At 40.5% G+C, this 23,539-nt stretch overlaps 1 pseudogene across 1 annotated transcript; it reads left to right on the forward strand.

Annotated features, from left to right (window-relative positions):
* Nucleotides 1-3,167: 3,167 nt before the first annotated feature.
* LOC110063125 (uncharacterized) lies at nt 3,168-23,324 on the forward strand (annotated as a pseudogene). Its single transcript, XR_016208072.1, has 17 exons — nt 3,168-3,515; nt 4,308-4,432; nt 4,622-4,683; nt 8,493-8,641; nt 9,265-9,569; nt 11,999-12,298; nt 12,886-13,182; nt 13,741-14,034; nt 15,556-16,137; nt 16,517-16,701; nt 16,812-16,949; nt 17,424-17,579; nt 17,709-17,960; nt 18,764-19,498; nt 20,108-20,344; nt 20,751-21,823; nt 22,985-23,324. The product of XR_016208072.1 is annotated as an uncharacterized LOC110063125 (transcript).
* Nucleotides 23,325-23,539: the final 215 nt, after the last annotated feature.

The following is a 23,539-nucleotide window of genomic DNA, read 5'->3' on the forward strand; positions in this document are numbered from 1 at the left end:
ATATTACCACCGCGATGAGTGGATGTTTTCATGGAGGCTGAAATTACATGCAAAGTGGCTTGACTATTTCTAGACCCTCAGTCTCCATCAGGGGTGATTTAAAATAGTTCATGGAGATTTCCTTAAAAATCAAGTCTATATGTGGGAAAAACGGTAGAAAAAAGGCTGACTGTGTATCAAGTTCACCAAATGTTTATAACATTTTGCGCATGCCAAGAAGAAAAGCAAATTAAAATGAAAATGAAGACAAGGAGAAAGAGAAACAAAACGAACACAAGAATCTTCTCAGTATTTTTTTGACAGTGAAACAGACATGGCCAAATTCCTCCCTACAGTGAGTGTTGACGTTGTGGAAGCAACGTAGGTGTCCTAAATGCAAAGAGTTAATTTTATTAATTGGACACCGTCCGGAGAACCAATCAGAAACAAGCAGCTTGTTATTAATATATACGATTAAGCGGAAAATAATAGCCCCGTGCTTGAAGATAGATTTAGATTTCTGTGTAAACGGCTGGTTCCAAGAGGTTTGATCATTACATGTCAAGACTTGCTTCCTTATGTATTTTCGGTTCATTCTTTATTAATTTGAAGATTTTAACCAGCTTGCCGTGAAAACAACAAACGGTGGGTGGTACCAAATGCGTTGGAGTTTTCCATGAAAAAGCCAAATTAGTTTTTCAGAAAGGTACTTAAAAATTTATGATCCTTCTTATTTGTCTGCGGTGAATTAAAGCGATTTGTTACAGACGTAAAATAAGCAAAAAACAAAATGCACAACGGGATAACTTTTGTTGATCCAAGTTTCATTGTTAGCAACTTGCCAAAACGAAACAAAGCGGTTTTTATTGGGGGAACTTGTTGTGAGCTTCGCAAGTGGATTTCAAGCTCACCGGTTCCTCCTAATCTTTTCTTCATCTTCATATGATGTCTTACAGCACTTTGATGAGGAGAATGATTTATGTAATAACCTGGGTAAGTGTCTGCAATCTACCTCCATAGCAGATGAGACGTATTGAGAGACTTGACTACCTTTACTTTGTCTTCTTGACAGGTATTTGCGGTACTTGGCATGAACTCGTGGGTTTCAGCACTAGATACAAACGGTACGTGTGCGACACAATGTTCCACTATCTTAATAAAAGTACCGCCGCATTTTTCTTTTCAGTTTAGCCCTTTTAAACCATGCTCAGGCTTGCTGCAAAGAGATAACAGTAGATTGTTTTTTGTCGATTTGAAAAACACGGAGGCCTTTTTGGAAATGAGCTTTCCTTTGCTATGAAAATGAGCGCGAAAAAATTAGGAGAGTCTTTGTGAAGTAACAATATATGGCTGTTCTGAAGAAAACCAAAATAAACAACGTATTTTCCTTTGATTTCGCAAACTGCAACAAGAAAAGACTCGTATTGTTAGGTTGAAGGTAAGAGGCGGATACTGATAAAGGGGTGTATATTTACTATTGTAACGGCGTTACAACGGGTCAAAGTTTCATTTTAGAACTTTGCATGCGAGGAAGACTAATGTGATTTGCCCTGGGCCATTTCCTAATGGACCTACACTGAACTTTGATAAAACGAATTACTATTATATATACCACTAGTTCCCACAGTACAACGAACACATCTTTTGGATTTATTCAAATTTAGTGGAGAACGAAGATCGATTTTCTTTATTTTTATGAAATTTCTAGTTTGAATGCATAATGAAACCGTCGATCAGGTCGATTTTTTTCCTCCGCTCTCTCTGCGGGGTAGCGCTTAAAGACTGCCTTAATGAAACGCCTTATTACGAGCAGGTTGACCAAAATTTAGCCCAATTGATATTAATCTGAATAGATTAATGAACAAAAGACCTCACTGGAAGCAAATGTATTAAAGCATTATGTGACGTCGAGGCATATTATGACCATTTTTTTAAAACTTTAAGTGCAATGTTGTTACCATTTCTTTCAGCTTTTTTCATCGCAGATGCTGCTATTCTGTTTAGAATCGTTTTGCAGACTTTATTCAAAACCTGACATCATTCCCACGACGTTCAGATAGGTTACCATGGTTACGCTGAATTTATAGGGATAGTACAATGACACATGATATCTTGTACACAAGACTCGCAAGTATCTAAATTTATTCAGTGTATGAGTATGCCAGTTTTAAAACAAGTTCGAAATGAAGATTTAAAATAAAGGGGCAATTCCAGACTGAAATAGCAAGGCGTGGTTAATTGTTTCCGTCGAATTTTGTAGAGAATAGTCAAGAAATGTGCCAAGATTTGTAACGCATGTGTAGCGCCATTATCTGGCTCATTAAATCTTTTGTTTGGCAACGTTCTCGTTGAGGAAAACAAATATTCCCAAAATTAAATTTGAGCAAAGCAAATATTACAAGTTGACTGTGTTGTGTGTAAAATTTCTCCGGTTTATTACTTTCTTCTCGCCTACGATTTGTTAATCCGGTTGTCTGTGAACTGAGTAAGGGTAAGCAAACTTTCAAAGCTCAGACATGGTAAGCTTGATGTAGTTTTTGTTTTAATTTTAGGGTAGGGGTTTGAAAACAAAGCTTGGTCGGAGCCAATCTTCGGTTTTTGCCAGCACTACACCACAATGATTACACATGACCGCAGTTTTTACATTAATATTTACCATGCGTTTTGTAAGAACTGTTATCTAAAAAAGGCATCATTACATTAACAGTTCTCATTGATTAATGTTTGGATATTTTTGGATTATTTTCCTTCCACCAAATTTAATCAGTTTACTGCCAATGCAATCCTCTTGAGTGCAAGCCAATGCTCTCCTTTGAGTGCAAAGTATTGTAGTAAACCAACAACCAATGTTCAACCACTGTTCCTTTGTTTTGCAGCGCTATATTCCTTTTATCAGCACGCGAACCATTACTGGGACTTCAGTCTTCCAGACAAAATAGTGGACAACATAACTTCGAAGCAAGGCAAATTTAAGCGTGGCGTGGAAGTCACGCGCTCTCTAACCGGAACAGGACTACGGACGGAAGATTCAAGTCAGATTATTCTCGAGCCTGGGGCAGAATGTCCTGTAGAACCTTCTAAATGTACCAATGGTCTTACTGTCTCCGTGTTTCTCAAAGTCGTTGGAACTTTCGCTCAGTTTGAAGATCACAGGTTTCTTTTAGGAAATGCTGTAAATGAGCAAAAGAATGGATTTTTTGTTGGAATTTCTGAAAGAGAATTAAAAATATTTGTTAAGACCGATGACTACGTCTGTTCGTGCTTCGACGTGCCAGCCATGGCAAATGTGTGGTTTTATCTGGGATTCAGTTGGAAAGATCCTGATTTACCTGATGGTGGCCTTACAGTCTACATAGACAGAAAAAAAGTAGGGGCTGATTACGTAAGATGCGAGAGGAGTCCAGGAATGAGATCTGCATTCACAAAAATCGAACTGGGGTCACATGGGGAGAGCAACCCAGCTGTTGGATTTGACAACCTAGCAATTTGGTATCAAAAACTAAACAGGATCGCAGCGCCTTGGTATTACGTGACAGGTAAATGTTTCTTATTATTCTTGAATGGTCTAAAACGGGTACTTTGTTTAGGTAGGTGAAGTCTGCATAGCCGCCAAATTGTCATAATATACCTGTGGCTGGCCGGTTTCTGAAGCACGAAGCGACAAGGAGTATTTCTACTCCTTCCTGGACGGGATTCTAGTCCATCGCAGGGTTACCCCCAGCAATAAATTCGAAGGTACCCATTTATACAGCCAGGACTCGAACTCGGGCCGCCCAATCCGTACTCGAGCGCTCTAACCATGACGGGCCTCCCCACCTCACACTTCATTTAAGGGAATTGTCAAAGAACTACTGCATGAAAAAGGCCCATGGAACAACGTCTGCTTGACTTGATCAGCACGAAACCATCTCATGAAAAGGTTCTTTACAACAGAGACTAAATTGTCTTGATCTGCATGCTAGGAATAAAATTACTAGCATGCAGTCAAGACGTTCAGCATTTGAAAATGTCTCAATTTTGATGAGTTTTTTTTTTCTCACTTTTCCGGTTCATTTACTGGGATTTGTTTTCTTAAAGTCAAGCTTACTGTGACAGTACCTCCCATAGACGACGTAGATGGACACCTCTTCTGAGAGGCACTTGGCCATGGTCCAGGTGACATACAAACACTACATTTTGTACTTCCACCAGAGGACTTCACTCCAAAGTGGACGCTTATTTGGCTCCAAGGGTGCCACCTTACGGAATGTTCGCCTGTAATAGATATTTATTACTAAATGAAACTCGTTACCAAAATTACTTGTAATAACAGGTTATGATTATTGCAGAAAACAGTCGCATTTCAATTGATGCTCACTTGGATGTTGCACTTATCGACCTACCATGGGATCCCAATTTAGCAGTGGAAGGATCCAACGAATACAATGACTTAGTGGATGTATTTAAAAACCAGGTAGGTTTTGGATTTTGTTAAGAGTGTCTACTTTCATTCAGGTGTGTGTTGCTTTACAGTTCAGCTAGCTTACGTTTCGCTTCTGTATAAGCCCAGCGACGATCATTAATTTCTTTTACTTTATACTCTATTTTCACCTCATAGTACGATTTCATTGCTCAAGCTACATGTACTTTCTCTATTTAATAGATGGGAAACCTGAACGACTCAGTCTATGGAAATGTTTTGAAGGCTGAAATATCTAGTTTCGGGTAAGCTGAAGACTTGTAGTTTCTTGCCGATTTCGTTTTAATTTACAACAAGGGCTAAGACTGAGGCAGACCTAAGTAAGGGTTACTTAAGTGCATGCTTGGTTATCAAGAAAATGTTGCAAAGAGAGGTATGTTCCGTTATGCTACTAAGCGAATGCGGTTTCTTTCCGCGTGCTACGCAAGTTTACTAGCGGTATTTTTGGGCCACCGATAATCAAAAACAAATCAAACAACCAAACTATATCCATGTTAAAAAAATCTTAAAAGTTGTTGTCACTGACTTAAAAATCTTAAAATAGACGTTTCGGCTAAAATACTATAACCTTCAGTGATGAAATGAATGTTAATGGCGTCTAAATGTAAATGAGATGTTTATAAGAATGTGAGGAACTCGCTAGGGATTAATTTAGCATTTTGTAAATGTCTGGAATATGCGCGTGGTCATTAATTGAGTTCGGTTCGCGAATGGAATGCCACGCTTCCAAGAACAATCTACGCGACCACAAGGGACAGCGATCTATGACCTTGACATTATTAAAATCAAATTCGTGGTTGTTTTTCATACAGTGTTGCGCCAAAAGAGAGTTCTTGTCACATGTGAGGACGGCTCTTTTATGTTCTTTTGTTCTGGATCTCAGTGCTCTGGATGTTTGACCGATGTAAAGTTTTTCACAGTTTTTACAATTGATTTTATACACGACACCAGTTGACAGGTCTTGATCAAATTTGTCCTACGGTTTCTTCAGATTCAAGAACCACCTGAACTTCAACCACAGACTCAAGGAGAACAGAGTCCTTCCAAAAAGTCTTCGTTTCAACCCTCCTATCAAATGTAAAGAAGGGTACAATATTGCCAAGAAAGTAGGTCTCGCGCACCTGAGACTCCGCATTAATAATTGCCACATCCAAATCTGCAAACGTTGCCGTAAAGTAGAGACTTCCCTCTGATCTCAAGCAATCCCTGGATGAACACAGCATGGCCACACTGACAAGTACCGTCGAACACAAAGCAACCGTTGAATCCGAACACACGGTTTCGATCCATCAAGACAAACTTCAAAGACTTCTATACAACCTCCCCGATAACCGCCCAGATAACCGCTCGGATAACCGTGGGAATGACCCAATAGAGAGATGGGTGGTGAATATATCTAACAAGCCCCTGAGCGAGTTAGATAAAACAGCACTGAGCTATGGTTTCAACTTCGCGATTACACCAACGAAGTTGCCCATCGCAGAGATCCTATCATCTGTTGAATCTGGGATAAAACATCTACCACCTGCATCAGCTAATCTTATCCGCGCAAAGAAAGTCTCAATCTTAAAGGGAAGCAAACCTTCACGTCAATCTAACATAAAGAAAGACCAGCTTGAAACATTGAAAGCACTATCGAAAGATCCATCAGTCACCATCCTTCCCGCAGATTAAGGCCGCGCAGTAGTAGTGATGGATAGCCGCGACTATCAACAAAAGATATATGGCCTGCTACAAGATGAAAACACTTACACAAAGATTTCAGACCAGCGCAAAATCCCACGTCGAACACAGAGAAATCTCTGAACGCTCTGCTCAAACAAATCAAAGATCAAAAATCAATCCATGATCCCAGTGCGCAACAACTCGACGACAAATTGTACTACAAACTCCGAAGCACTGATGCCACACCAGCTACTTTCTATGGATTACCAAAGATACATAAACCCGAGGTCCCACTGAGACCCATCACCAGGTCCATCAACTGCCCCACCTATCAGGCTTCCAAATACCTAGCTTCTATTTTGTCTCCGTTACAACGCAACCAATTCACTGTTACGAACAGCAACGACTTCGTGAGAAAAATCTCTAACTGCACAATCGAACCGCATGAGATCATGGTGTCTTTTGATGTTGTATCGCTTTTCACATCTATCCCCACGGCACTGGCACTCGAGGTGACTAAGACCAGACTTGAGTCCGACTCGACCATCCCCGAAAGAACCAATATGTCCGTGGACAACATCATGAAGTTGCTTGAATTCGTGCTTGACAACAACTACTTTGTCTTTGGTGGCGTTTTCTACAAACAAATATTCGGATGTCCCATGGGTTCACCTGAAAGCGCCATCTTGGCAAATTTGGTGATGGAACACGTCGAAGAGAGAGTGTTAAGTACTGCACCGCACCACCCTAAGTGGTGGTATAGATATGTCGACGATAGCCATGTTTGCCTCGCCCGTGAGCATCTCACTGAATTTCACGCCCATCTTAACTCGATCAACCAGCACATCAAATTCACAGTCGAAGAAGAGAGTGATAGATCCATCGCATTCCTCGACACGAAGACAACTAGAAATACTGATGGATCAATTAAAACCAGTGTTTACAGAAAAGCAACCCATACCGACAAGTATCTCCATTTCAACTCTCACCACCCTTTGCAACACAAACGCTCAGTGGCCAGAACCCTTCTTGACAGAGCAAAGAATATTCCGTCGACTGACGAAGACAAAAAATCCGAAGTACAACACGTGGTGGACGCACTCAAAACCAATGGTTACACGGACCAATTCTTAAAAAGCTGCCAAAGAACCAAACCACCTAAAGCATTAAATCAGCCCCAAAATAATCAGCTTCAAAGCCACAGAGGCTTTGTTACTTTGCCATATTTTCAAGGAATCTCTGAAAAAATTGCAAGAACTTTGGGACAATTCGACGTAAATGTTGCTCATAAACCCGTCAAGACGGTTGCTTCGATCCTGAAGAAACCGAAGGACAAATTTGATCAAGACCTGTCAACTGGTGTCGTGTATAAAAACAATTGTAAAAACTGTGAAAAACTTTACATCGGTCAAACATCCAGAGCACTGAGATCCAGAACAAAAGAACATAAAAGAGCCGTCCTCACATGTGACAAGAACTCTCTTTTGGCGCAACACTGTATGAAAAACAACCACGAATTTGATTTTAATAATGTCAAGGTCATAGATCGCTGTCCCTTGTGGTCGCGTAGATTGTTCTTGGAAGCGTGGCATTCCATTCGCGAACCGAACTCAATTAATGACCACGCGCATATTCCAGACATTTACAAAATGCTAAATTAATCCCTAGCGAGTTCCTCACATTCTTATAAACATCTCATTTACATTTAGACGCCATTAACATTCATTTCATCACTGAAGAAGGTTATAGTATTTTAGCCGAAACGTCTATTTTAAGATTTTTAAGTCAGTGACAACAACTTTTAAGATTTTATTACTATGCCTGACTACAACTACAGTATTTTTATATCCATGTTAGTTATAGCCTGGGCAGTCAGCAATGCATCGTTAACGGAGAGCGGTTTTTCAGTTGATTGTTGAAATAATTCGCATTTGGTTTGATTTTACATTAATATCAGTGCTATCTGATAGGTCAGACTCGCGCCACGTTCTCATCCAATCAGAAGTAAAACTAAAACCAATCGTGACTCATTCACAAACGTTTTCTTGCCCTTCGCACGCTCAACAAACTTGCCTCGAGTTTTAATTGGTTCATTGGATTGTCTGTGTCCCTTGTGATAGCTAGAGTCAATTCTTTGGGTTTGATTCTACGACACTATTGAAAACCGATCTATGACCAACTAAAACGATTGTAGAAGTTCAGTGGAACCACGCCTTACAACAGTCCTGTTCTTACCTAGTATTAACCGCGCTTTTTTGGCCCAAAGAAAACGCTTAGTCAATCATTTTATTATTTTAAGAACTCAGCTTTAAAAGTACCAGTCCCGAATTTCATCGCTCAGAGGTAGCCGTTTTGGTAGCCTCTCACTGTACTATAATTCGTTTTGCAGAGAACGTAATAGCACGACGACCGCTCAAATGTACCTCAGACTCTACAGAAGTTCTTGGGAAACACTGCTGCAGTTACAGGAAGCTTTTGAAAATGGAACTTTGTTGAAATCGCGCATTGAAATTCTCGACTGCTCAGCCAATGATGATTGTAAGTGTCTATAAAGATATCTTCCTACAGTAGGTGATCGAGCAGTAACCTGTTATCGCTTGCAGTCAGTGTCTCTGTAAGGTCATCTCCGTGTTAATTTGGTCTTCGGTTGAGAACCAACTTGCTCGTATGCATTCAGTATCGAACTTACGGAGTTTTGAGCAACATTGGTAGAAGTCATGTATTGCATGCCGTGCATGTCCATATATCTTAATCTGTACAGAAGTAAATTTAAAAGGCTATAAATAATTGCTTCCTTTTGGGGTTTTTGTTATTCTTTATATCCTCGTAATATCTTCTGGCGCTTAGGTCTACAATTTGGGTGCGACAACGAGAAAGCTCAGTTTTAACTACTTGAGAACAAAGATGTACTTCAAGTTCGTTGTAACTAATCCGTCCTCAGCAACCTTCCCTTATCCAGGTTATCCCTTTCCAAATATAAGCCTTCCTGTAAAAAGCCCGCCGGGAGAAACATATCCGACAAGGAGCCCACCAAAGAGTCTTTTGAACGAACATAACCTTGGAGCTTGTTATTGAAATTTACACAGCATTTGTTTGTCTTACACTTAATTGCTCTTGAACCCAATTTGTCACAAGCGTGTTTTTGTTTTGTTTTTTTGCAGCATTCTGTCATGTACCCCCACTATTGAAGCAGCAACTAGCGGGCCTTACAGACTTCGCCTACAAGTCACCCACCTTGACATAGAAGACACCAGTATTTTATTCGCCTACAAGATCATCTATCGCCAACTGGGGAGCCCGTCCTGGAACGTTAAAATTAGTCGAAGAAGTTTGTTTTCGCCAAGAATTAATCTCATCATGAGTTTCCTTAAACCGTACAGAAATTATACGGTGCGAGTATTTCCTTACAGTCTTCTCGGGGACAGACTCGGAAGCAAGCTCAGAATGTTTCAAACCACAGAGAAAGGTGAGCAAGGAGTTTTTTTAAATTGTATTATTCAGTCATAATGTACATCTACTTAGTCACTCTATTCTCCATTTTCCCAGAATTCACTCTGTTTGCTCCCCAAATCAACTTATGTCGTGAAATGCTCTTGGGAATATGCAGACCTCGAAAGCCGGCTGATGTCGTTCCTTGAGGTTGAATAGGCCTAGAAAAGGAATACATATTAGCCTTGCCAGTCCACATTTAAAGAAAACTGCGCTCACCGCGAGAGCAGAAAAAGCGAAATATTTGTAACTTCTCGAGAATAGGTTCTCCTGTTTTCTGTTGTTGTTTTTGTTTTCTTAAAATGGATAGAATTGGGAAAGGAATTGATCTGCAAAAGAAGATTGGGGGTCACCTAGTATCCAAGAAAGTAAATTGCAGGCGAAATTAGCGCACCCGATACCAAACCCTATACTTCCATACATTTCTTCCTTAGCGCGTGCGCCTAATGTATGAGGTGGCGCGACATGAATTTCGTGCGCAGAACGGATGTGCAGTAACAATAAGCCCAAACGTCCTTAAGTTGGGCCCCATCCACAGTACGCCGGAGAAATTTTGAAAACCAAGTTTTCACCCCAAAAACGCAAATGTTTTTCGTCCACACTACACCGAAAAAATTTGAAAACGCAACAATCACCGGTCATTTTGGATTTGTGCTGGAGGAAAACTCGGGTGGGGAAATCACATGATTATCGTGATGGCACCGTTTTCGAAAAGTTTTCCGCCCACACCAAAACGCTAAGACGGCGTTTTCAAATTCGCCCTGTCGTTTTCGTGACGGATTAGTTAGGAGAATGGGCGTAACCGTAGAAATAAAACTGCTTTTTTCAATTTTTTTCGGCGTATTGTGGACGGGGCCTTAGGGACCATACATTTTTAGTGCAGAGTGCATTATTAGGATGGTTTGGGGGCTGACGTCCGCTCAACTACTTAGGCAATAAGGTACTAAGGCAATAAGGTGTAAACTTTAATGTTTGTTCAATTAATCAATAATATCAATTAATTAATTAGTCTTAAGGCAAGGAAGTAGTCGGGGTGGGGTAGGTGGCTGTGTGCACTAGGTAAAAACGTTTCTCACCTACCTTATTTCATGGACAACATCACAAAGCTATATATTTGTTTTAGAAAACCCCTTGCTCTCTTTGTGGTACTATTCTCTTAAGAACAAAGCCGATTTGCTCTAAACGCATGCGCAGATTAGTTAGAGACGGCGCAGCCATGGGGAGCCCTGTATCCGCGGTTATTGCTAATCTCTACATGGAGATATTTGAAGAACAAGCAATAGAGTCCGCACCTTGCAAGCCTAAGATCTGGAAACGCTACGTAGATGATACTTTCACCATCCTGGAGTCTCTCCGCCGCTGCCTAGAACAACAAGGCATTCGCACCGTCTTTAAGTCCGACACGACACTTCGTCACACTTAGTGCGACCAAAGGACACCGTCAACCCGGCTAAACAAGATGGTGGTGTCTACAGGATTCCCTGTGAGTGCGGCAAAGTCTACATCGGGGAAACAGGGAGACCTATGCAGGAGAAGATCAAAGAACACGACAGGGATATACGACTCGCCCGTACCCAGACCTCCGCCGTTTCTGAACACACCCACGAGACCGGCCACTATCCTATCTGGAATGAGGTCAAGTTTATTGATCGAGATCCTCACTGGTACACACGTAGGGTCAAGGAAGCTATTCACATAAGACTTCCCCCTAATAACATCAACAGGGATAGTGGAATTGAAATTCCTGAAGCATGGATGCCCACAATCAAGAAACACAACAACAGGAGAACGGTACAACAGCGGACCACTGAGGGAACAGCTACTCGCCGGAACGATGGAACAATAGGAGGATCGAAATGCACCAATCACAGCCGACCTTTGTTATATAAATGATACCGTGCAACCAGTCGACCTTATCGCCTGAAGAAGACTAGCAGTAAGCAGTCGAAACGTCGTGATCTACATCTCAAGTGACTACATCGTGAGACAAACGATAATACACTTTATTATTGCATCTACCACGATGAATAACAACAACCTTTTCCTCATGGTCGATGCTGATAATGTCGCTTCTGGCCTAGAATTCTTATTATATTTGATGAAAGACGGCCAAGAGGCTTAAAAGAAAAGTGTTAGTTGGCATTCGCTAGTTAAGGGTGAGGGAAGCAAGAATATATTTCAGTGCCAGTTGTGGGTTGTTATGCAGAGACACATTGCGTGCTGAAAAGTAGTTACTGACATGAAAGAACACACCTTTGAAAAATCTGCAGTTGCTTGTGAAGTAACGTTTTTGTATTGAATTAGCTACACGAATTCACCGCTAGCCATCTTCACATTTAGAAAATGTTATCGTCACCTATTACAATTAATTGTTCGCTTCTGTGATTTTTCTTCACACTTTCATAGAGCCCAGTGCTGCACCAAACATAACGAAACTTCTCAACACTAGTTCAACTAGTCTGCTTGTGACCTGGCTTCACAATATTCCACCTGAACATTACAATGGTATATTTCTTGGTTACCGGGTAAGATGGACTGAGGAACCACATACTAATGATTTAGGATCCATGGAGTTTGGAACTGAAGTAAACAGCTACAATATAATAGACTTGAAAAGATATCAGTCTTACAGAGTTTACGTGGCTGGACGCTCCCATGGTGGAGTTGGAGTTGAAAATTACGAAGAAGCCATGACAGATGAAGACGGTAAGTAAAAATGAAAAATTTGGGGAGCTTCTACTCGTGCATCTTCAAAAATTTCGCCTAAAACTTTCAAGTTCGTCGTTTTATCTTGCTCATCATTGAGGAAGACTGTTTTGCCGAATGAACAATTTTAGTTTCAAAACAATATCATATTACGAAAATTCATTTCATGTCAACTCTACCAAAGGACCTAATTATAGCATTGTTATTGAGGCTTCCTTCTCAAGGTCAATAACCCAATTTATTATATGGCTAGCTCCGTGAGCGGGCAAGATGAATCAAATCCTGCGCTGTGATTGGCTACCCGAGCGGGCAAGATGGGCCTATCTTGCCCGCTCGGGACTACCCGCCGTGTCCCGCAAGAAAAACTTCGTAGAAAGCCATATAATAAATCCTTTATTGACCAAGCTTGTTCGGTCAAGATGGCTGGATATTGGCCTCGTTCTTTTTTTGCGAGTTTATGGACCTCGACTCCGTCTCGGTCCATAAACACGCGAAAAAAGAACTTGGCCAATATCCAGCCATCTTGACCTCACACTTGGTCAATAACCCATACAACGAGTTTAAAGTATCTGCATTTTCCCCTTTAGTTCCTACAAAAGGTCCTACAAAACTGATTGTCCATGCAACTGGTAGTTCGAGCTTACGGGCAGAATGGGGAGTGGTTCCGTTGTGCTGTAGATATGGGATTATTAGAGGATACCAAGTTCTCCTTCTAGACCACGAGAGTAGAGAAGTTGTAACGAACGTGGCTGTTAGTGAATCCACACTATCGTTTGAGTTTCACAGTCTGCTGACTTTTTATGCTTATGACGTATCAGTGGCTGCCTTCACTATAAAAGGAAGTGGTGTTGCTTCTGAAAATGGAACTGTAACGGGTGAAGCAGGTATGTTAATAAGCCTTAGCACTTATTGATCGCGTGGCCTGTGATCCTTAGACGATGAGCTCAACTTTTGATAACAATGCCAGAAATCCAAAGGGCGTGGTCACTTGCTTCAAAGCTTTGAGGTTTGACGGAAATAAAAACTTTTTGAAAATCGTGCACTCAACGACAGTGACCGCAAATGTGGCGTTCGTCAAATGTTGTACTCTTTCTTTTCCTATCAGTTAAGAGAATCATAAAGCTCCAGCATTAGCACACAATTTTGATAACAGTCAACCCCTCCCCCTCCCGCAAATAATCTCTTAGAATTTAGAGCTCCTTCCGATGACAACCCTTGTTTCACTCACATAACAGTCATTATTTTAGAAGCTCCAAGTGCAGTGCTTATATGTACATGTATTGTATCTCGCTGGAGTATGTTTACAGACTTGAGATGTCTATTTGGCAGACATAAGTGTTTTCCTTTTTCTGTTTCATATCGTCACGTGTATAGAAATTCATTATGCGGTTCCCTAGTATGTATTTTGTTAAAGAGTCTTTTTAAATTGTTTTTTATCACAGCACCTGCCAACCCTCCCATTGTCTCAGGGCAGTCTCACGATTCCACCTCTGTTTCTGTCGAGTGGACATTCGATAAATCCACCAGAAATGTGTTAGGCGTTCTGCAAGGATTTCACATTTACTACGTTAGACAGGACGATAGAGGCTTTCCTTTGGTCACAACAGGCCCGGATGAATCGTCGTTAAGGCTGATTGATCTCAAACCGTATACTGAGTACAATGTGACAGTGGGCGCCTTTACAATGGCAGGTGAAACGAATAGCAGTAGTGTTGTCGTCCGCACTCAACAAGATGGTAAGGCAAAATTTCACATAGTTTAATTCAACAACGAAGTTGATTAGAAGTAAACTTTACCCATGCACTATTTATTGTAATCGTATTGTTAAGTACGAGGTGGCCTCAACTAAAAGCCTGATGGTTTCTAGAGGTCACCTCGCCTCACATTAAAATATTTATAAATACTGTACTTTAAGTAAAAAGGCAAATAAACAGAATGTGTGTGAATGTGTATGAGTTTTGCAAGTTTGGTTCTCAAGAGTTCTACTGGAAAAAAAAACAAAAAAACAAAAAAAGAACAACCCCCCCTCAAAAACAAACAAACAAACAAACAAAACAAAAAAAACGAAGGAAACGCTAGTGCGAGCTTTAGGGATGATCATCCGTGGCCCTGAGGAGTCATACTGAGTCTCCCTCGACTATTGTCGAGGAGGGGACGACACGCGACTGGGGCCGAGACAGCGTGAGCAGGAACTACATTCAGACTTTTTTGGGTATCCTACGTGCAGACGTCTTACTATCTAATTTCAGGTTGAAAAATGTATACTTCGCATAAATTATGTCGAACAACTGCTACTGAGCGTTTGTGTTGAGAAGGGTGGTGAGAGTTGAATTGGAGGTATTTGTCAGTGTGTGTGGCTTTCCTCTAGACGCTAGTTTTTGTATGTCCAAGAAGAACATCCCTTTTACTGACGCAGACAAGTTATCCGAAGTACAACACGTGGTCGACGCTCTAAAGATCAATGGTTACACCGATCAATTTATTAGAACCTGTCAAAGTACCATTGTTTCTACAAACCAGTCTCAAACCAAGAGAGGTTTTGTTACTTTGCCGTACATTCAAGGAACTTCAGAGAGAATGGCAAGAACTTTAAATCAGTTCAGTATCAATGTTGCCCACAAACTAGTAATGACCGTTTGCTCCATTTTAAAAAAACCTTAAGACAAATTTAGTAAAGACCTATCAACAGGAGTGATCTATAAAATCAATTGTAAAGACTGTGACAAAGTCTATATCGGTCAAACATCGAGAGCCCTAAGATCCAGGACTAGAGAACACAAGAGAGCGATTTTCACGGGAGACAGGAGTTCTTTATTAGCCCAAAATTGCATACAAAACAATCATGAATTTGACCTTGACGACGTCAAGATCGTTGACCGCTGTTCCCAATGGTCAAAAAGATTATTTTTAGAAGCGTGGCACTCAATTCGCCAACCGAATGCCATTAATGAACACATTTACATTCCTGACATTTACAAGGCCCTTGGAAATCCCAAGTGACGTTTCCGCGGCTCTTTTAAAGCACTCATTTTCATTCGTAGCCATTTATGCTGAAGAAGGTTATAGTATAGAAACGTCCACACAAGAGTTTTTTAGTCAGTGACAACAAATTTTAATTCTTATTTTTATCCTGCCTGACTACAACTATGGTATTTTTATAGCTTTTAAGTTTTGTGAAGTTTTGTTATTTTAAGGATTAAATTCCATCTTTTTATGTCTGTGGGGTTTTGGTTTCAATTATTACTATGATCATTAAGTTCCAGGAGCTCCACCAGATATTGTGTTGGCATACAATATAAGTTCCACTGAGATCAAAGTTCACTGGGGAGCCATTCCAGTTGACTTTCAAAACGGAATCATTCTAGGATATCACGTGATTGTGATGCTGAACTCAAGTGTGAAACGCAATCTTACCGCTTTAGCAGACACACGAGAAATGGCTGTTTCAAACCTACAGGAAAGTACAACTTACCAGGTTTCTATATCAGGATTTACTGTAAAAGGAGGTGGAGTACAGAGTAACTCTGTCAATGTCACTACTGACAAGTCTAGGGGAACAGAAACGATCACATGTAATGCAAACCCATCATCAGGAGTAGCTGTTGAAACATCTTTCACTCTTTCTTGCAATAACTGGTACGATCTAAAAACGCCGCTTCTTTACGATTACATGCTTCCCTTAGCAGAAGGACTAACTACCATTTTGTGGCACGGATACTCTTCTCACGCAGAAGTTGTGTTACCACCGGGTGATCCTTTGAAAAATAACTCTCTAACAATCCATATCGGTGCAACGAGCCTTACTGGTTCTAGGGAAAACACTTCGTTAGACGTCCAGGTTTGTGATATTTGGGATACTGTCTACAATGGGAAAGCATACATTTAACAATGTTGAGTAAAAGTAGGATAAGTGCGAATACAAACCTGATTTCTATTAAACTGTAGACTGACCTGCCATTAGAGCTTTTTGTCACGGATATCGGAGCCCACAGAGGCTTTTTAACGAGCCACTAAAATTTCCTATAATAGAGCATTGCTCTCTCATAGTTATCCCTACGGCCTTCGGTGCTTTTATTAACGAGGTTCTTCTGTAACAAAGGCAAGGCGAAGTTCAAAACTCACTCCACCTTACAACACAGTAGAAAGTGTCTCCCTCTCTCTCTCTGACACTAATTAGGCATGAATTAGAACAGAGCTGCTTTGCTTTGACTTGCAGGTTTTTTCCTTGGCCTTCAATAAGCACTCAAGAGGCCTCTGTTAAAACACTTCGTCTTTTGGAAGGTCCTTTTTCGGCGCAAATTGACAGAGGAGATCTGAAACGAGCCACTCAGTTGGCTATTGGTGTATTAAAATCCTTGGAACTACAAGAGAGCCCGATTGTTAGCAAAGAGGATACAAGCCAGGCAGGAATCACTTTTAAACACGCTTCTTTCTTTTCAATTACACCAGAAATCAATTATTTACGTGCACTGAAAGTAAAGCCTTATAAATTCAAGTTGTGCTATTTTTTCAGATTAAGAAGGTGATTATAACGAAACTACGCGAAGTTGAAATCCATGACCTAGCAGAACTTGTCCAGATTTCTTCTGTGATATCGCTCTCGATGGACGATCCAACATACTTGAAACAGGAAGTTATGGTTAGTCAATCAGTCAGTCAGTCAATCAGTCAATCAATCAATCAATCAGTCAATCAATCAATCAATCAATCAATCAATCAATCAATCAATCAATCAATCAATCAATTTCTTAATTTCAATGCGTGAGATGAAGTTGCTCTCAATATCCGAGCCAGAGGTCAACAAACTCTGCTTTTATTCAAACCGTCTGATCAATAGTGTGCTTAACGAAGATCATCTTCTCTAAGAAGAATTGAGGTAGACTAGGTGTACTAAATACTAGAACGGTTTTCACTTGACTGTGGAAAGTAATGCCGGACGCTACGTTCTGCCTTTGGACAGCATTCAATATCTCACATTCGATGAGCCTCCTCCATTGAATCTGCCTTCAAAGTTAGTTGGTATAGTATCGCCTTAGCACCGCGAAGGGTTCTCTTATTGTAAAGGAAAATACGATATCAATTTCTTGACGTTAATTCCGTTCTTTTTTGGCGGCAATCTATCAAGGAGATGCTGCAGGACATGACAGATTTGTTAGTCAATATTAGCTCGAGGAGAGATGTCATGGAGCTGCTGTACCTTGGGACAGCCGAGACTAACCTTATTTACGCCCTTGGTAAACACATTCAGGCATCCTCAAGTAGAAGTGGAGCAAATATAACTGTGAGTAATAGTTCTTTTAGAAAGGTCGACAATACATTTGCTAGCTGGGTGAAACAACATTAAGACTTTCATCTTACTTAACTTTCACTTCTTTGGTTAATACTTATGGGAAACCTTTTTTGGCCGCAGGCTCTCATTATTGACACGCTCACCTCCTTGAAGCTTCTTCGAAGAGTGATGAGGACCTTGGCAGAGGAGAAATTGATCGGCGAAGAAGCTACTGTTATTCATACTGAAGTCATTGAAATATTGGTTGCGAGAGTACATCCTGATGGATTACCTGGATCCAGGCTGACTCTGGAAACCGGGTCCGTTCAGTTGCCCGATTCAGCCGATGTAGCACAGGTTTTGTCGGGAGTTGAGAACTTCGTTGACGTAGAGGTATTCTTATGAAAGTTGGAGTTGCACCTTCAGATGCTTCATGCACTCCAGAACCAACTATATATAATGGTAATTGAACTGAGTGGGGCGCAGTTTGGTCTGAAATCATACGCGTGATTTCAAAATTTTAAACTTGACATCACGCGCATGATTTCAGACAAAAATTGCAAGACACGAAGTTCAATTGCCACTCTATCACATCCATTTTGAAATCGTACAGTTTAATCGACACAATACATGATTTTGGTCAGTTACAATATGTTGTTGATATGGTAACCAGTGTGTCAAAAAGCAGAAATGGAAACCTTTGACATCTCAATTTGTATGCAAAACAGGAAGTGATGCGACTTAGGGCTAGAAATAGTGCGGTTTTTAATTAAATCTCACTGGCTATCCTGCAATTTTATTGTCTGCCTTGAAATCCGTTGGTTGTTTTGTTTGTGTTCCATTCTCATTGATCGGCTGAACTCAGCATTGACTGAGGTCTAGATTCTCCCATCTACGTCTGATCTAGACTGGCGAGCTGTTGCATTCACCATGAGGAAGTTAAAAACAAAATTTGCCAAAGCATATTGCTATTTCTTCTAGAAATGCTAAATGGAGTAGACAAAAGACCTGACGAGAAAAGAAGTAAATGAAACAAGCAAACTCTGCGAAATTCAACATTCGTCCGGATTCAGAACTTTGGTCAAGATTCTCCCATACAGACTCCCGCTGGGCCAATACGAACTTACTATTTATTGATCATCTTGTAAAAAAGTAAGTAGGTTTGTCTCAATGGCAATATTGTACTTCCACTTCAGGTCATTTCGTCGCTTGTAAATTTTTATCACTGGGATTCCAGTGCAGATCTCATCACATCACGTGTTCTTGAAATTGACTTGAGAGGGAAGTCAGGCGAAGTCCTTCAAGTGCAAAACCTTACATCGGACATACAGTTAGAAATTCAGTTCAGTGAAGAAGCGCCCGAAACTGACTCCAACCCTGCCAAGACAGCATCTTTCGTAAAGCCTGGGCGTTTGCAGTACCACATAATAGAAGTGACGGAAGTACAAGCCTCTTACCAGATAACAATAACAACAAAGGACAGTTTAAACGTTTTTGTGAAATTTGGAAGCAAACCATCAGTAGAAGATCATGACAGGAATTACACTATCCCAGACTTTTCTTCATGCACAAGAGGCACCGGTACAGACGAAGAGGACGAGTACAACTGCACCCGTCATCCACACCAGCTATTCTTGGCAAGTGATATTCTCAAAATACCTGGAGTGTATTACTTGGGGATCCTATACTCGAGAAATATTTCTGCTGATAACTACCCTCTGCGTAAGAAGAGGTCTTGTTTTAGTACTACCAGAGCGAAACGGTCGTGTGTCGAGACAAGAACCCCTCCACCTCCTTTAGGAGTATACGAAGAGAGCAGAATCCCACCTTATGATCCGGCCGTGGACATGAACTACACAATTGAAACGGATGAACTCAGCTGTCGATTTTGGTCTCATGATGAGGGGAAATGGATAACAGAAGGCTGCAAGGTACAGATGTTATCTTTCAGAATAGCCAATGACCACAGCTTGTTCACCAGCGAGTTAGTATTTTTGCAATGCCATTATTGTAAGACTATATGACAAATTACAAGTGATGGAAAGAGCAGGAAGCTATTGTCAGCCACCTTAAGCAGCTGTGAAATGAAAACCTGAAAGAATCCACTCCAGCAAAAGAGCTCCCAACTCAATAGGGAACAGGTCCCGGTCGATTCAACGCTTCATAACATTAATGGCTATGTTTTTGAGTATTTCCCGACACCTCTGTCCGCTGGAGGTGTGGGAAATTAATGAAAAAGGAATAAAAGTTTTTCTGTTGTTGTTAAAAAAAATTCATACCGTGCCATGCAAGTTATAAAATTTTTCGAAAATTTTACGTCGAGATAAGCTTCTCTATTTTTACAAAATGAACATACATACATACATATATACACTTTATTTCAACTCGAATTATCAGAGTAGCTCTATTGAGCCAATATCTTCGAGAAAAATAAAGATAAAGATAAGGAATTAAACATATGACATATCATATATTTGGACTGGGGTGAAATCTTAACAGGTCAGCATAAACAGCTATACTCACGTTCTTTGACGTTACAGGTTGGTCCTCAATCTACCAAACATCGTCTTCTTTGTCTGTGTAACCACCTTACATCGTTCGGTGGAGGACTTTTGGTGGCACCAAACCCCATTGATATGGACACTGTATTCAAAGAGCTCAACCGCCTTGATAAGACTGGTAATTTTGGTGTTCTTCTTACAATCATCTTCGTCTTTTTGTTCTATATTATCGCTATCGTCCTCGCCAAGAGAGCAGACAGGAGAGATCAAGCCAAGGTAACGAGAAGCTCAAAAATCTTCAAAAACTTCTCTTTGTCTAGTTCAAATACTAGAGACCTCTTTCAGTTAATTCCCAATCTGGAGAACAAAACAATGGTTGTTCTTTCCCCTGAGAGAACCAAACCTTTTAACTGCAAAACAATCTTATTGTTTGTCCTCCAGATTGAGAATTAACTGAAAGGGGTCTATACTTCGATCATTTGAGTGCTTAGAAAACTTCATCCGATGTATAAATATATTTTGTTTATCAGTAAAATTGTGAAATTACCAGGTTCGCTTTCATCTATTTAATCAAAACGTGCGGCTCTTCCACCTCTTCCCTGGTAGGATATTCCACAAAAAGACAGTGATCATATATAGTAAACCCTTAAATACCTCCTACGTGTTCCTTTGTTTTAACTAGCTTGGTCCCAGGATTGCACTGGAAACAGAAGGGAACCTAATTTCTCATCAGTATGAGGTTACAATCAGTACTGGTGTGTGGCCAGACAGTGGAACCACAGCCAAGATTACCATGGTGTTTTATGGCAGTTCTGGTAACAGTGGACCAATCACAGTGTGTCGGGACCTTGATCCTCCACGAGTTCTCCTTTCCCGCGGCAGTGTTGAAAAGTACGTTATGTCTCTATCAACATCCCTTGGACCACTACACCACGCTTACATTTGGCATGACAATTCTGGAGAAAGTCCCTCTTGGTTTTTAGACTATGTTGTGGTTAGGAGCAAAGACAATGGTGAGGAGTGGAAATTTGGTTGTAACCAGTGGTTTTGTCCAGAGAGAGACGGTGGGAAAATTGTTAGAAAACTATTAGTGAAAAGAACAAGTTCCCTTCCTAAATTCCAAGAAGCTTTTAGATTAAAATTGTCTGGCACTCTTTATGAAAGTCATTTATGGATGTCGTCAGTTACCAAACGTCCGGGAAGCTCTTTTACTCGTGTACAACGTGTCACGTGTTGTTTGTGCCTTGCACTCACGGCTATGCTTGCAAATGCAATGTTTTTCAACTTGAGCGGTGAAACTACAGTGAGTACCATCAAAATTGGACCACTAAAGGTTTCGATAAGACAAATCATAATAACACTACAGAGCTGTTTGATTATAGCTCCCATCAATTTCCTTATCGTTGCAATCTTCAAAAACTCAAAGCTAACTATTGGCAGGTGTTGTGGCAAGGTATATAGAGTAACAGAAGAACAGGGTTCAGATGATGATGACAAACCGTTACACCACGTCTTTGTCTACGTTGGTTGGTTTCTCTGTTTCGCCACTGCCATAACCTCTGCCACAGTTGTATTCTTCTACAGCCTGATATGGGGTAAAGAGACAGCTGATGAATGGCTTTCATCAATCGTTATGTCAATATCAATGGACATCCTCGCCATTCAACCTGTACGTCTTGTTATATTAGCAGCTGTGGCTGCCATTGTTATAACAAAGGCAAAACAGACAAAAGAAAGACTCTCGTCGAAAACGAGGTATACCCATACTTTGTTACATGTTTAATCTTAAACACGAAGACGTAAAAGGGACCATGAATTCTTGGGGGAGGCAAGGGATACATCAAGCAAGATAAAAGATCCCAGTTTTTCGTTACTGAAACTTTAAAACTTCGTCGTTTGAACGTTGAGCATTCAAGTTTGCAAGAATTAATGTCTATGGAAGATGTTTACGTTTTCTTCAGTGTTATTAAAATAACTTGCCACAAACCTGTCAAAATTACCAGAACGTTTGTACATGAATTCAGAGAACTATATTTCCTTAGTAATTGGACTGACCTAGACATTGAGAAATTTTGAGTCTTTTTGATATTATGTTCAGAATGCTTGTGAAATGTTCGTGGCTAGTCTGACGCGGCGTTTCGTCTCGGCCAAGAGACTCTTCAGAGACCTTTAGAATTCAAAGGCAAACTCGTTGAGCATCACGCCCAAAGTCCCGTTCGCAAATTCTTCATGTTCAGAATGGATTTGAAATTTATAGAGGAACTTTAAGCGAACCAAACATTTCAATTGAACAAAGAAAATATGATTGTTCAACCAAATCGTGAGCATTATATCTGTTACCCAACCATACAAGTCAACAGAGTTTCATAGATGTGTCTTTCTTTCCCTTCTTGTGAACTCGCCTTTTTACACACAGTGCAGAGAAGAAAAGAATCTACGAAGATAAAGTGAAAAGATGAAAATCTAGCTGACAACGTGAATTACCACTCACATAATATAACGTTTCTTGTGGCTTCAATGGCCAATTCCCACTTTGAGACGCCCCTGCAGGAAAACATGGTAGTTCTATTCATCAAAATAAAATATAAAGGCCTTGATGATGAATAAAACTACCAGGATTGCCTGCAGGCACACCTCATAGATGGAATTGGCCATTGTGGTACTCAACCTTGTAGGTAGATAAAAGATAGGTCTTAGGGATTCATGGTCCTACTCTGCCGCTGTTCCAATCTATACATCTTAGATATTAACACTGCCACTTTCCCTCTGAACATACACATCTAACAACCTGCTGCAGTCACTTTTAGGCTCACTATAACTAAAACTGAACTAACTAAAATCGTCTTCCGACGTAGTTGGTGAGGTGTGCGCCATCCAGGAGCCTGCTTCAGAGTTTTTTTTTTAATTTTCTTGCAGGTTTACAGGAAGAGATGAACAGTCTTTTGAGGATGAAGAACCACCTGAAATTTATAACGGAACTTTACCGGATGCTCGGCAGTTGGAATGGTACAAAAAGTACAAAGACAAGGAGACTAGAACCTTGTCAGCATTCAAGTCCTTAACGTTCTTTACATTATTTATGCTGGTGCTGGGAATCGTTTGCTATGGCAGTCGTGATTATCATCACTACCTGATGGTTGAAGAAGTAAGGGCCATTTTCCCACGGGCTGAAGAGGCAAGTAAATTTTAATCGCAACGCACACGGGACCTCTTTTCAATAATTAAAATCTTTTGTGCTTTCATTGGCCAACGATTATCCAGGTATAAATTTTGCACTAATTTTATTTTAAACTGGGAGGTTTTTAACCGGAAAATCTCATTCGCTGCAGATAATTGTCACATTGGTCCGAACAAGTACAATAAATTATACACAAAAATAGTGATGAGTAGCATGACTTTTCCTCTTGATAGTTCCTTTACCATTTTAAAGGAGCTATGCCAATGGATGGGGAGGCGCGGTGGCCTCATGGT

The sequence above is a fragment of the Orbicella faveolata genome, unplaced genomic scaffold (assembly GCF_042242905.1).
Source record: "Orbicella faveolata isolate gen_17 unplaced genomic scaffold, um_ofav_v1 contig_24, whole genome shotgun sequence".
NCBI classification, from domain to species: Eukaryota; Metazoa; Cnidaria; class Anthozoa; order Scleractinia; family Merulinidae; genus Orbicella; species Orbicella faveolata.